This window comes from Strigops habroptila, chromosome 15 (assembly GCF_004027225.2).
Source record: "Strigops habroptila isolate Jane chromosome 15, bStrHab1.2.pri, whole genome shotgun sequence".
NCBI lineage: Eukaryota > Metazoa > Chordata > Aves > Psittaciformes > Psittacidae > Strigops > Strigops habroptila.
Genome location: NC_044291.2, coordinates 1,599,980 through 1,615,104, shown reverse-complemented (window position 1 = coordinate 1,615,104; position 15,125 = coordinate 1,599,980). Strand labels below are relative to the sequence as shown.

The 15,125-nt window shown below is 49.6% G+C and overlaps 1 protein-coding gene across 1 annotated transcript in view; it reads right to left on the bottom strand.

Moving 5' to 3' along the window:
* The window catches only part of NACC2 (NACC family member 2), a 57,049-nt gene extending 49,018 nt beyond the window's left edge, over positions 1 to 8,031 (bottom strand). Inside the window, exon 1 of the mRNA XM_030507017.1 lies at positions 7,739 to 8,031. The gene's annotated coding sequence lies outside the window, so the exon portion shown is untranslated. The remainder of the gene's footprint in view (positions 1 to 7,738) is intronic.
* Between the last annotated feature and the right edge of the window lie 7,094 nt (positions 8,032 to 15,125).

The following is a 15,125-nucleotide window of genomic DNA, read 5'->3' as shown; positions in this document are numbered from 1 at the left end:
CACCAAATTCCAGTCCCTCCATCTCCTGCCTGCCATGGCACAGCAGCTCGGAGTGGAGCAGCTGGAAGATGACAGCTCTGCAGCTTCCGAATTCCTATTTAGCCTTTCTTTATAATAAATTTCCTACTTGCAGCAACAAACGCAAGCAGGGCTGGTTCTCCCCTCCTCCCTCATCGGGGTGTGCTCATCCTTCAGCTTACAGCTCATCCCCTCAGGAGGTGCATCACTGCCTTGCTAGCAGCACACCCACCCTGTTAACAAGTCAATGCCCCATCCCAGTGCTGGGGTTCTTCTCTAAAGGACCTGCCCTTCCCAGTTTCTCCAGCATCGCACAGATGTGAGGCTCTTGGACAGCACAGGGTAAAGCTCTGAAGGTGTCCAGAGACCAAGCACTCCAGCATGGATGGGCTGAAGGCTTGGCGAGGCTGGAGCAGCCCATGGCCCCGATGGAGCCATGGCAGGGATCCTGAGAGCTGTCTGATGAGTCAAGAAGTCCCGTTGTTGGATTCACTACCCAGCCTGTGAATTAGTCAATCCTCCTCTTTCACCCGGCGGCGGGGAGGGGGGGCGCTGGCCCCCATCCAAATATTGTGTAAGCTGCAAAAAACCCTATTTAAAAATAATTAAAAACCCCAATCCAAACCATTTATCTGTAGAAATACTACTGGGGAGGAACAGGGCAAAGCTGAGGGCGAATGATTATTTACTGTTCTCCCATTCCCTTCCTCCGAGAGCCTTAAAAAGGCTTCCCCGCGCCCCGCTACGGCCCTGCTCACATTACACTCCGATAAACCGAAGCGGATCGTGGTGCTTGTGTCCTGCCCAAGGTCACGGTGACAGCAAGCTGCCAAGGAGGAGCCCGGCCTGGTGGTGCCCAGAGCTCTGCCCCACACACCACCACGGCATTCCCGGGCTGCGGAGCAGCGGTTCAAGGGCAAGACCTGCCCCGGCGGGGAGGGCGCAGGCGGGATTTGGGCAGGGGAGGGACGGAGCGAGGAGGCTGGTTTCAGTTGGTTTCATTCCCATGGACACCCACACAGCAGGCTAACGCCACCTCCACAACTTCCACGTTTTTAAAAGGCTTTTCTCCCTCCTTTTCTTCCCCCCAGTTTTTAAAATCCAATTATAGCACGACTCTCTCAGCAGGGGTCAGTGTAGAATAAGAATCGCCTGGGTTAATGGACATAAGACCAAGAAAGATTAATGCCTAAATGGTTTCAAAAGTTGTATGATGCCGATTTCATTAACATTTTAATTGTAATGTATCTTTTTAATCTTCTTTCACACTAATGGTTTTATATGCTTCCAAAAAAAAAAAAAAAAGAAAAACTGCTGACAACAAAAATATCAACATACCAAAATTACCCGACGGAACTGAGTGCTGTAATGGGAACGGAATGAAATGCAGAAAACCGTGTTAATGATGCATTAAGACCAGGAATTGTACTCAGACAAGAGTTAAAAATTCAGCACTACACTTGCACGCCCTGCCTTTAACTTCCGCAGATATTCACCATGACCCCAGATCCGTGTCCTCCAGTGGGGCTGTGCTGAAGCAATAACCCAGGCGGCACTCCCAAAGCATGCAGAGATTTATCCAAAGAAAAGCATGCTTTAAACCTGGCAATTAATCTAATTTAATCAGGGTGATATTCCGGAGCAGCAGATGCACAGGAGGCTGCTGCTGTTGTCCATGACCCTCTCCTGAAGGGCTCTGATGCCGCTGTCCCCGCTCTGCAGGCTCGTGGCCACAGCAGGATTCACAGGAAGATGCAGTTACAACCACCATGCAAAGCTTTATTTTACTTAATTAGGAGACAATTAAACCTAAGCAGTAATGTTTCATTAAGCACGGGCATGTATTGATGGTGTTAGCATGCATAAACGGAGGGAGGCAGAAAGGAGAAGATAATTGCAGAGCAGACAGATGAAGTTTGAAGCAACTTCTCTTTGTAGAAATGAGTGGCTGAGAGGTACAGATGCTTTCACCTGCCCGTGAGGCTGGGCTGCAGCTCTAGGAACCATGCAAAACCTGCAGCGCTTTACTTCATAGCCCATCAGAACTTGTGAGCAGGCAGATCTAGTCAGAGGGATATAAACCCTCCATACAACCATTAGCAAATCATAAAATCATGCAATGAGCGCGTGATTCCAACCATAACAGAACAAACCCAAAAAGCACATTATGCTACTCAGCTTTAGTCCTATGAAGGTGACTGCAGCCAGTGCAGCATCGAGGCAGGTTTCCAGTGAAGGGGCACCCATGGAAAGGGGTCACCCCTGTCTATGGGAGTTTCATTCCAGCAGGATCTCAGCCAGGAGCTTGGCACCCAAGCAAAGAGCCTCTCCCCAAGAGGGTCCATGGTGCAGCCAGGCACATCCTGTCCTGCTGGAGATCTCCCACCCGACGCTGTCCAGGCCCATCCGCCTCTTCCCTTGGCAATGGAGACATTTTAACCACCTTCAGATGTACAAGGCCTCACTCCCTGTGTCTTTCAGGCACCTGGCCATTGCCTTCTGCATGGCTCGCCTTGAAATGCCAACCCTTTATTTATACACCTGCATGTTACACCTCTATCTAGCATAATCCCTTCAGAGCTTAGCACCCTGGAAAGCACCAAGCACCGAACATTAACACTCCTTTGCCGTGTCATCACTTAACAGCACCTTCCACAACATCTCTGCAAGGAATTATGCTATTTCCAAACCTAACCCTTGTTTGCCTAATGCTTCATATAATCAGAGCGTAAATGTTTGTCCTATGACAGAGAGAACTGGCATGTAAAACATGTACCCCCACACAATATATATATATAACCGAGGCTGCCATATGCTTCCCCAGTGGATATCACGATCAGAACGCGTGCGTGGAGCCGAGCCAGCGCTGGCACCCGAACACAGGACCCTTTCCACACAACTGCTCTGCCACTGAGCCCACGAGCCTGAGTAAGCACAAGCTCGGTCATATTTAACTTGCAATTCTTCACACACACTATTCTTCACAGTGCTGCCGAAATCCAGTCTCCAGACACCCAGGGATGAAAGACATCTGGCTCCTCTCCCCAGATCAATTGATCCAGAAGAGCCCTGATTGCTACAAATGAGATGCTGCGAAGAAAAGAGGATTATTCTTCTCCTGGTTTTGCAGATGATTAATAGATCCTGATATTGGCTTTATTGCCGGGGATGACACCGGGAGGTGAAGTGTTTAATCCCATCCCAGTGACTATATATGGTCACTCTGATGGAGTCACCTCCCTCCCCTCACGCTCTGCTGCCCTTCGCTCCTGGCACTAGCCTCTGCAGCAAAGCGGCAGCGCCTGGGCACGGCGCCGGCGAGCCGCGGGTCAGCAGACTCCCCACGTTACCACGAGCTCTCCTCCTTTCCCAGCTCTTTTTGGCTTTTAATCTTACAAACTTTATATTGGGAGAAAACCAGAGAGAGAATACACAGACACTCAGAAAAAAAACCCAACCAACAAACCCCTTTTAAGAGTACTTTACAGGGAATTGCTGCACGGGGAAAAGAAAACCTGTCAAGTTACTTCTCTTCAAATGTACTTAATCACTTCAAAGTTTAAAAAAAAAAAAAATTTAAAAAAATCAATCTTTTTTGTGAAAAATATATCAATTTGTTCAGCCCACACAGACTGGTTTGTTATTGGAGGGTAGTTTGTGGCTGCTGAAGCAGTAGCAGTGATTTCTGCCCCCCCATCCACCCACCCAGGGGAAAAAAATGCACTGAAATATTTGTCTTCATAGGAAATGTAACACAAAAATGTACTTGACATGCAAATTTTTGGGTTTTTTTAAGAAGTCTGACGTGAGGACCTCTAAAAAGACTGAAGCCAAACTGCAGTGTCTGCAACAGCCCCGGGAACACACAGAGCACAGAACATGTGCCAAGGGCTATTTATCTTCATCTTATCCCGTTGAGCCATCAGCTTTTGGGGGGTCTCGGTCACCGTAACAAGTAATTGCTCTCATCTCCACCAGCCCCAAGGCCTCCTCCATCAAGGAGCTCAGGGCAAGAGCTGGTGTCATGCAAGGGCTGCAAACACCAGCAGCCCCCCGTCCGTCACCCCTCAGTCCATCCATAGGGCAGCCTCTGCCCCAGCTGAATCCAGGGATGAGGAAGAGTGTGGTACCTTCAGGGGGCTGACCCCCCCCCCACCACGGAAAACAAGGAGGAAGCTCCACATGCTCCTTCCATCTCTCCAGGCTCTATGTGGCAGGCTCCGTCCCAGCAGTCCGATTTTTATTACCTCCGTCCCCATTTAGGAGTAACCACATGACAAACCCGAGCACAATCCTGCACAGCGCAGGGATTGCCTCTCCCTCCTTATGGCATTTTAGCAAGTTTTCCCTTCCCAGCAGCGTTTTTGGGTACGAAGACTGCAAGGTTTAATAATTTTCTTCAATTTCTGTTCTGCCTCCAAACATTTGCTTAAAAACAAGTCGAACTTAGAAAAAAATAAACCGCTAATGAATCACAGTTCCTAGCAAATGAGCAATTGCAGTTGACACAATGAATTATGCCTGAAGCAAGCTGGGAAACATATTTTGCAAATGATCTCATCCACAGGCAAACCTGGCATGACACTTGATTTGCTAAAAAAGACACAAAGCCTGTCAAAATCCCTGTCACTTCACAAATAAAGTCAGGTAGAGCAAACGAACAGCCTCACCCTCTTTGGAGCATGCTTCACCTACTTCTCAATTGCTCTACAGGCTGGATTTCAACAAAATGATGGAAAAAACCCCCACACGACACCTCCTTTAGGTGTGCCCACCCCAGCTGGGTGCTGGAGGCTCTTGGATCTGCTTCCACTTCCCCAGGCAAAGCATAGGAGGGCTGGGAAGCTGCTTTTCGGAGGGCAAACCTGGGCCCAGGCTCGATTGAAGGCTAATTGCAGCAAGACACAATGCTCTCTGGCCATTAGGTAAGGCAGGGAACTTGAATTCACTTTAATTTCCTCCAGCTGAATGCCTGTGTTTTGTTTCGTTCACTGCATTCAAGTGAACTCAAACGTAGGAAAATTAGTAAAATCAAAAAAAGGCAATTAAAGTGCAGCCCCCCCCCCCCCCCCCAGCACCTCTGCAGCTCTCCAGGAGCAGTTCCTTTTGGCCTGGCACATCCCAGCCCATCTCCCACCTCAAAAAGCTGGCTGGCTCAGAAAACCTGGGAATATTCAAACCCATGACTGAAGTCTCCTTCTAACCCCATTTTGTCAGGCCTGGGTATTTTTAAACACAGGCATTGCACAGAGCGAAGCAAGAGCAGATCCCATCACCCCTCTGCAGGTGGTTCCGCTATGGTTATCCCTAATCCAAGCCATGCATCACCACGAATCCCAGAGCCACCAACCAATTTCAGTACTGGGATTGCCCATCAAGCCCTCTCAGATACAGCACATCCCTGCAGAGCTCCACAGCCCAGCACCGGCCCTCCATGAGGCCTGGCAGGAAAACTGGGCAGTCTTAGAGTCATAGAATCATGGAATGATTTGGGTTGAAGGGACCTTAAAGCTCATCCAGTTCCAACCCTCTGCCATGGGCAGGGACACCTTCCACTAGAGCAGGTTGCTCCAAGCCCCTGTGTCCAACCTGGCCTTGAACACTGCCAGGGATGGGGCAGCCACAGCTTCTCTGGGCACCCTGGGCCAGCGTCTCCATCCCGAGGTGAGCTGTGTCCCCAGTCGGGCAGGTCCACGCCAGCCTGGAGGTTTCTCTGAAGCAAACGCAGAGCTCACCAAGTCAAACGGGCTCTGCCAGGAGATTTCTTGGCGCTTCTTCCCCAAGGGCCAACCAACAATGCTGCAAAGCAGCCTCGCACCTCCTGACATCTCAGCTTGGGATTTGAACCTAAACCTAGTCCAGGAAGGACCTACCTAGACCTTATGGGCAGTCTCCTTCAAGCTCAAGGAAGGATTTTTCTTTTGTGGGCTTAGGAGCAGTGACGATGCTCTGTGTACCCCAGACCAGCAGCACAGCCACTCCATGGGGACACTGACCTGTCACTAGCACCCACTGAGAGGAACCAGCATCTGTTCCCCTGCCCCAGGGCCAGTTCTTGGCCAGCATGGTCTGGTCCAAAGGGCGAACCCACAGGAAGGGGGTCTGAGCCTGGAACCAAAGGCATTAAAACATTACCTCTTCCCAACTGTCTGCATCCTGCGGCGAGCCTTGCAAGTTTTCTCTGACAAATTTTAAGTTGTAGAAATCCATCCCCACCCTTTAGGGTTCAACATTACCACTTTCCCCCCAGGAAGCCTTATTCTAAGGCCTCTAAAGGAGGAAAAACCCCAAACCCACAGCAGTGATGGCTACGGAAGGACATTTATTCCCAGGAGGAGGAAGACAAGAAACCTCATTATTTTATATTTGCTGCTTACTTCATATCAAACTATTATTGCCTCCATTACCCCCACCTTGAGGTCAGACTTACTGTCCTAGGCTGGGTAAACAACATCAGTTCAGCTAATAAGGAAAGGCTCAGCTTTATTCCTTTCAGTTGAAGGGGCTTATTTAATAGCAGGCTATGACCAAGGTGATTTGGGTTTTAGAGTGGGGCCAGGTCACCCCCAGCGGGAACTGGGGACCTGAAGGGCTTTGCAGAGCCACTGCCAGCATCGCCCTGGCCCCACCACCATGAGGGCTGCAATCATTCCAGTCTGTTTCCCGATTCCAACTTCTCCTACTGTTTAATATTTCAGCCAGAGAAGGTAAACCAGCACGCCAGCCCCGCAATTACGCCGGGCGCGAGGCAAACATTTGGCAGGCACGAAGCACATCAAGCTGCCCACAAATGCCTCCTGAAAGGAAGGTGGGGGGGGAAGGGAATATTCAAATTAATGACCCAGTGGGTAATGGAGACTTGGCTGGAAGTGATCCTGCACTTGGGTACGGGTGAGCCTGGCGGAGCGCAGCACGTGAGGAGCTGCCGGCGCTTCATTTCCCTACAGCAGGGAAGATGTTTGGAGAAGTCCTTGAGCACAGCAAACGCACTTTAACTACAGCAGGCTGCAGGCTGCGGCAGCGGGGGAACGCGCCCACCCAGCAAAACCCAACCACGGACCCCACTTCTTCCCCGACACACAGATTAACGCCCTGGGGTGGTTTCTGTGCCGGGATGGGGGCACCGCCGCTGTCCCAGGCAAGCACCGGGCACCCCAATGACCCGTGGGATCATTCCTGAACTCCAAATTTAAGCGTTCTGCCGGGGTTTGGGTTTCGTTTTTTTTTTTTACTAGCTCCCCTTTCCCAGCGTTTTCCTCCCCTGGGAGAGAAAGTCCGAGCTTGCGCCTGCATGGAGCCATCAGAAAATAAGCCATCCATCGGGCACCGCAGCCTCCTCGGGAAGGTATCGCTAATAATAACCACCCCATTTCCCGATTTCCCACATTCGTGCAAGACTTGGAAACAGCAGGAACTAACCCACGCCCCCCCCCCCCCGAACCCCGCTCCCCACGGGCGGGGGGGGTCCCGGCACCCGTGGGTCCCCCCTTCCCTCCTCCCAGCCCCCTCGAAACCCGCTCTCGCACCCCTTGGGCTGAGCCCAACCCTCCCTCCGGTAACCGCGGCGTGACAATGAAGGACAGCGGGGGATGAGCGCGGTGCGTGTCCCCGATGAGGGTGCCGGGGGGTGCCCGGGTGCTGCCGCCGGGGGGGGTCACACCGCGCTGCCTCCGGGGCCGCCCCCCGCTCCCCGCCCGCCGGGCCCGGCCGCAGCGCTCACCTGCGGGGCGCCGGCCCCATGGAGGCTGCCCGGGGCCTGCAGCAGGAAGTGATTCCGGCCGCTCCGCGCGGACCGAGCCTGACCTCGCCCAGCAGCGCCGGCAGCCGCCGAGAAACGGCCCCGACGGGACCGGGCCGGGCCGCCCGCTGCGGGCGGGGGGCGGCGGTTCGGGGGGGGGGGGTGGGACGGGACCGGCCCCCCCCGGGCTGCCCCGCGCGGGAGGAGGGGCCGCGGGGCGGGACCCGGCGCGGACACCCCCAGCCCCCACCGGGCACCGCGGGGAGGGCGCGGCCGGGCGCGGGCGGGTCACGGGGCGGGGCGGCGGCGCTCCGGGTGTGCCCCTGCGGTGCGCGGCACCTTGGGCGAGCCCCTCTCGGTCTAGCTGAGCTCAGCTCAGCTCGGCTTATTTATCTTATTTACTTTATCTTATTTTATTTTATTTTATTTTAATATTTTATTTTAATATTTGATTTTAATATTTTTTTACCGTGGTTTATTTTATTTTGGTTTATTATTATCTTATCTTGGTTAATTTATTAATTTTTTATTTATCTTGGTTTATTTTAATTTTATTTTATTTTATTTTATTTACCTCAGTTTATTTTATCTTTTGTTTACTTTTATTTTATGTCAGTTTCTTTTTTCTTTTTTTCTCTTTCTTTTCTTGTACTTTCTTTTATCCTGCTTTCATTTATCCTTTTATTTTATCTCACTTTCTTTTATGTTATTATTTTATTTTACTTTAATTTTATTTTATCTTGGTTTACTTTACTCCATTTATGTTATCTTTTGTTTTGTTTTACTTTATTTATTTTATTATCTCACTTTCTTTTATCTTCTTGGGCAAATTCCCATTCCAGATTCCATCCTGTAGCCTAAAATAAAAACCCATTTTGCTTTGTTGCGTCTCTAATATTCAAATGAGCAGCTGATCTGTGTGATTCGAGTGCCCAGTGTTCACCCCACGTCTCCTAAACACATTTCAAAGGAATCCCAGAAACCCTTGTTAAAGCACGAGCTTCTTTCTGTCTGTTCTGCATTGAGATCATGTCAGAACTTCTTTGCATCTGGAAGTTTCTTTTCTCACTCTCCAACATTCATCATTTCGAGGCTGCCTTAAAATCTGCACCAAAATATCCCCATTTTTCAAAAATCAGCCTAGAGCTGCTCAAGGCTGAGGAATTCCATTAGCACTTGACACTTGGCAAAGCAGTGTCAGGTCAGGACAGACACATTTGCTTTGCTGCGCAAGAGAAAATTGGGGTTTTTTTTAGAAATGATGCATGACAAATCTATCCCAAAGTGCATTCCGAGGTAGAGCAATCCTGCTGCCCTTAAAATGTGACATTCCCTGCTCCTCTCTGCTGGTTTTCACCGAAGCATCTGAACATGATGCTACAAACACTACATGACACCCACTGGCCGTTCCACAGAGGAGGGAATCGGGCAGTGGTGGCCTATTTGGCTACTATTTGGACATAGTGGAGCTGCTGAGTTTTATTCCACTCCAAACACATGAAATACCTCCTTGAGTGTATATATCCCTGTGGGAACAGCCAGCCCCATCCCCGTGTCCCTGCTTGAGGGACAACAGCCCACGTCAGAGCATCCCTGTGTTGCAGAGGACATGGGGACATGATTTACCGGCCACATTTTCCTGCTCAGCTCATGGGTGGGAGCTGGTGGTGTGGATATTGGAAGTGCCAAGCCACACCCATGGGGAGCTGTGAGATCCTGCATAGGTGGAAAACTCCTGTTCTTGCCCAAGTGCTAAAGTGGGATGGAAAATCCAAGTGCTGTGACTTGCCCAGGGCCTCCCTCAGCACTGAGAGAGCAGAAAGGCTGTTAATGCTGCATCCAGGAGAGCATTCCCTCCCTTCAGCCATGGACATCTTAAAAATTTTCTGTGATGGAGAAAGAAACATTTCTTAAGTACCATTTGACGTCTCGGAATGGCTCCGGGGCTTGAAAAAACATGTTTATTTACTACTATGCTGATTTTAATGCAAAAGATTGGTTCAGTGACTAGAGGAAACAGAACAGGCGACAGTTCCCATAATGTCTGCAAAGTGTTCTCGGGCTGACGGAAATATTTTCTTTCTTTCTCTCTCTTTTTTAATCTAGCATTTCAAATTGAAGGATGGCTGCAGGGCTGAGAAATCACTTGATAAAACACCCAGCATTTACATTCTTGCAGGAGAAAAGCTAACTTCTTTTTTTTTCTCATCTTAGTGAAGCAGAAGAAACAACCCTGCAGCAGCTCACGTCTGTTTAACCCTTCCTGGCAGCAGCTCTTCAGTTAAACATCAGCTGTCCATGGCAGAGCTTTAGGGATTGTGTTCCTTCTCCAAATTCTGGGCTCTAAGGATGCTGAAGGTGGTAAAAATACACTTTGCCTCTTGGTTCCCAGTTGTATTTGTGAGTGGCGGTGGGGGGGAGCCGGCTGGCTCTGGCATCAGAGCTCTCAGGGAGCCCACAGCATCACCACAGCATCAAACCCTGGTGTATCAGATGCCATAGGTCACAAATCAAAGCCCCAGGTTGGACGGGGCTTGGAGCAACCTGGTCTAGTGACAAGTGTCCCTGCCCATGGCAGGGGGTTGGAACTGGGTGAACTTTAAGTCCCTTCCACCAGTCTGTGATATTATGATTCTATGAATCCAGTGAGCAGAGGACACATTTATTTTGTGCAGAGATGTGACTTTCCAGCAAACTCGGTAACGTGCAAGACCTGCAAGATCTTTCCAATCTTCCTCCCTCCAGGGATGATGCCACAGGGATGGCCATCAATGTGGCTGGGGTGTGCCATGGGCCAGGCTGGGCTGTGCCACATACACCCAGTGGAGCAGCTCCGGGCTGGAAAAGGATGCTGGAAGAAGTGGAAAAATTAAGAAGTCTGCCTGAGCGACTGGTTTCTCTGAAGCAAACCTTCAGAGGCCTTCACAAGGCAGATCAATTGTCATACTGGGAAGGATTTTATAACTGGGACAGTTTTCTTTGCAGGTAGAAGCAGTATTACCTCCCCAGTCCAACGCACACAAGCAGTGCGTGCACTGTGCTGTGAACTACAGGGCAGCCTGGTGAGTAGAGAGAATTACGTGTTTCCAGAAACCTTTACTTTGCCGGTACACTTAGCTTACATTTCAGTGGACTTGGAATTCATAGGAGAGAGGAGAGGAAACAGCAGCTATATTATAGCCGTGTAAAGTTCATTGGGATTAACGTCATGAATAGCAGCAAATGACAAAACAAAATGTATCAGAAACCCTCGTTTATGTACTTGATTTATTTATGGCAGAGGGATTTGCCTTTTCCTCTCCCCATCACACCAGCCAAGTGAACTTTGCCAGATGATGAGTTTTGCTTGTTGTACTCCAGCGGCAAGAGTAGACACAAGTGTTAATGTCCTTGTACAAACCTAAAACACTCTAAGTGAGGAAAGAGTTGGCTCCTCAGGGGGTTTGTTGCAGTCAGTGTAGTAGAGCTCAGTGGTGCGGGAGGATACTCAGCTTCTGGCCATACAGAGCAGTAACGATCTAAGTACACACCTCTCAGCTACAAAACTCGGAAGGGGTCTGGAGGTGGACATTATGCCTGCATTTCCCTTTGGAAAATGGAGATAAAGAGGTTAAATGACAACCTGTGACCATGTTGGCTCTGCCTCATTAGTCTCTTGCTCCTCTGCTCCTTGACCGCTTTGTGGTGTCTTCATTCCACTTCCCACTCCAGAATTACACTCTGCTCCCATTAGGGAGCCTTGCTGGCACGTATTTCACTGGGAAAGCTTTAACCCTGCTGCAGTAAATCTCTCCTGGGTCACGGGGGGTCTCATTCCAGCCCTGCAATGTTTTCATGTCAGTCCCGCAGAGATCTCCCGGGAGGCCCAGGGCTCAGAATTGGCATTTTGACGGTGTCTGAGCTCTCTGAACCAGACCATGACCCTGGCAGACAAGTGCCATCACAGCCTGCTTGTAACATTAGTAATGGCAATTGCCGGGCGCAGTGGGACAATGAACAGCATATTCACCACCCCCCTCTGATACCTACCACACTTGAGGAGGGATGGGGTGCTAACACTGCATTTTGGGACAAGCCCCTGAAATCTTTGCTCAGCCAAAGCCGCAGGACCCAGGAGACGATCTCTTACCCAAGAAAGCCTTTCCTTTGTTGTCTTTGGTGGCTGTTCAGCTCAGTTCTTTTTTCTCCACTGGATATTCTCCTTTCCAGCTTTGAACTTGCTGTGACAGCCTCGGTTATCCCAACCCTCCGCCTGCTCCAGCTCACGTAATGCTGACCAGAAAGTGGGAAACACCACTAGCAGGCTCTGGCTCTGCCACCTCACTCCCCTGGGCAGGGCTTTCCCTCATCAGCATCCCCAGGAACATGATGAAGTCACTCTTGGGATGAGGCACTGCCCAGAGCAAGCCCATGCGATGGAATCAGAGGTTGCAGTTGTTGTTTATTATCAATAAAGTAAATTAAGTTCTGAGTTCTTTACATTAAGCATCTGCACAAGGCTCAGGAATCACCCTCTGCCACACAGCTGACAAGGTGCAAGTGATGGTTGTTTTGACTACAACGGGGCTTATTTGGTGTACATTAAAATGATTAGGAATAAGTTAAAACAAACAGAAATGAGAGTGTCTCCAAGGTGGCCACATTGTCCTACCTCAACCAGCCCAAGGTTGTGTGCACAAAGGCTTTACTTGTTTGTAAATAGAGAAATCCTTCAGTTCCTGGCACGAGAACTGCTCCAGAAGCACAAGGCACTGCTTGTTTCCAGCTGGATCCCACGAGGTGAGAGTAGGACAACAACAAACTAACTGATCATTGGCCTGTTTCAGAAGCTATTTATTACATGAGGGTTTGCTGATGAGTGGGAGAAGAGAAAACCCAGCCCCAGGAGGCATTTTCCCTTTGGCCGTGTTAATTCACGTGCAGGTACTGACTGCCCTGGCTCAGCTGACGCTGCCAGGCTGGTGCTGGAAGGCTCCTGACCTCCCCCGACACAGACTGCAGACTCTTTTCCCAAGAGCAGCATTAAAATAAATTTTTCAGAGAAATATCTACTTTCATCTTAAAGACCCAACATGTTGGTGGATAGAACCTCTTCTTGTAAACGATCCTGGTATTTAATTGCCTTTACTGCTCAGAAACTGCATTTAACTCCAACTGGCACAATTCACTTGGACTTTACAAGCCTTTCTCTGGCTCACTGCTTCCTCTTTAAGGTCTGACCAGGATTTCTGCTCCCCAGATGCATCATCTTTCACTTGGCTCTGTGAGTGTGCATCCTGTTAGCACAGGACCTACTGTGCCAAACAACCTGGGTGGCTGCAGTGACCCTCTTTAGGTCTTGCTCCCTCTACAGCACGTTACATTTGAGGTCACCTTTTGCTTTAAAGAGTTTTGATACTTGGGAAAGAAGCGTTCCTGGTTTAGCAGAGAGCTGGTGAAGCTGGGCTCTGGGCTCTCTGCACCCCTGCGAACATGGAGCGGTGTCTGCCTGGAGGTTTTGGGGACACCAAGCAACACCCTGTGATGTATCTCAACCCAAAACTCCCTGCGGACTGTGTCAGACTTCTCACATAGTATGGCTCATTTCTTTGGTACAACCATCCCCTTTCCAAAGTCTTTCTTGCGTAACAATTTTCATTCATCTAAAGTTGACCACTGAGCAAACAAATGGTGTTCAGCCTCTCCCTACAGGTCCTCTTACATCCCTCACCATTCTGGGAATTAGATGCACAGAAACACAAGCAGCTCCAAGGTCAACCTTGGAGGGGCAAATATCCCTGGCCAGGTGGGAAGGGGACGAGGAGGCTGCGCATCCGCTCTGCAGGAGATGATGACGCCCTCAGTGAGAGCGTCACACCGCCTGAGAGAGAGTCAGGCATCTCATTTCTCTAAGCTAAGCATGTAAATGAGCCTGGCATAATCGGTCTGTGTTTCCCCTTCCTTTCCATAGAAGAACACTTTGGATTGAAGTGTCTGTGATGTGACTGACACAGCAAGTCACTGTTGTCAGAGCAGTGATGCATGAGTTGATGCTGCAGTGCTGGAGGTGGAAGCGGGTAACCTTGGCTCCCTGCTCCTCCTCTGCCAGGAGCCCAGGACCCGGTGTCACCGGTGGGTGCTGCTGGGAAGCGGCTCTTTCACTGCTGGAATGGGCTAATACTGACACTGACACTCAGTGAAGGTGTCACCTGTTAACATTTGCATGTGACAGCTAAACCAGCCGACCTGGGCTTGTCTTCTCCAGTGATGGCTGGTGATTATGGAGCGGGCAGAGGGATGGAGCAGCCCTGCAGCTCTGAGCTGAAATATTGCTGCTGCACATAGGACAGTCTGAGTCTTTATTTTGAGTGATCGAGGTAATCTGAATGACTAAGCAAGAACTTAATTCATACTAAGAATTCGAATGTCTTGTGACTGTGACATTTCCTAAATATTTAGCTACAACATACTGTGAGAATGTCCTGAGAATCATCTTTGGAATACGTTTAGTTACAATCAAACCCACTTCTCCCCAGGACAAATGCTCTGTGTAATTTGTTCTGCAGACCTGATGGAAGATTTTATTACGGCAGCTACGGCAAAAAGCAGCTCCTGAAGAGCACCTCTCATATAAAGCTGGTGCATTGCACACAAAAGACTTGCAAAGCGACTCTTGCTGCTGAAGTCAAGCCAAAACTCTTCATATTTCCCACACAACCAGAGTGTGATCTTATCACAGGAGCTGCAGTCAGAGCCCGTGCATTGGCACAGCTCCTTTGCTATTGTTGAGAAAGTCTTGATGTGAGAAAATGTAGAATAATAATGATCCCTCCCGAAGTGTATTGTTACTCTTTATTCTGTATTTGCTCCGGTAGCTCCACCGTTAAAAAGGGAGAGGAAAACCCAAGAAAAGCCATCACCTGAAGTCCCTCAGGACAATGTTCAAAGTGATGAGAAAGAGCTTTGCCAGCCAAAGATCTGCTGGAAAAGGGACTTCAGCCTATTAATTTCCCAGCTTTCCCACAACAGTTTGGAGAGCTTTTGTTTCCCATTGTTGTAAGACAGATTTCTAATGCTCTCTTCATTAAGAACCCTGCAGTGATGTGACATCCCACCTGGCTCCCAGCCTCATCCATCCTGGTGGGGTGTCTCGTACCTGCTCCGAGGTGCTCCCTGCTCCCGGCGGGCTCACTGGTGCCAGGCAGGAGGAGGAATGGGAGCACCAGTTAATGCACACAAAAGGATGGAAAAAAACCTCCTGTGATTTACCCACCCGGAATTCAATAAACATTAGATCTGATGGCATTCATCGTTTTTCCATAGCATGCTCGATTACTGCTTCAGTTATTGCTCAAATGACATCATTCCTGGCACAGGAATTGATTGATTT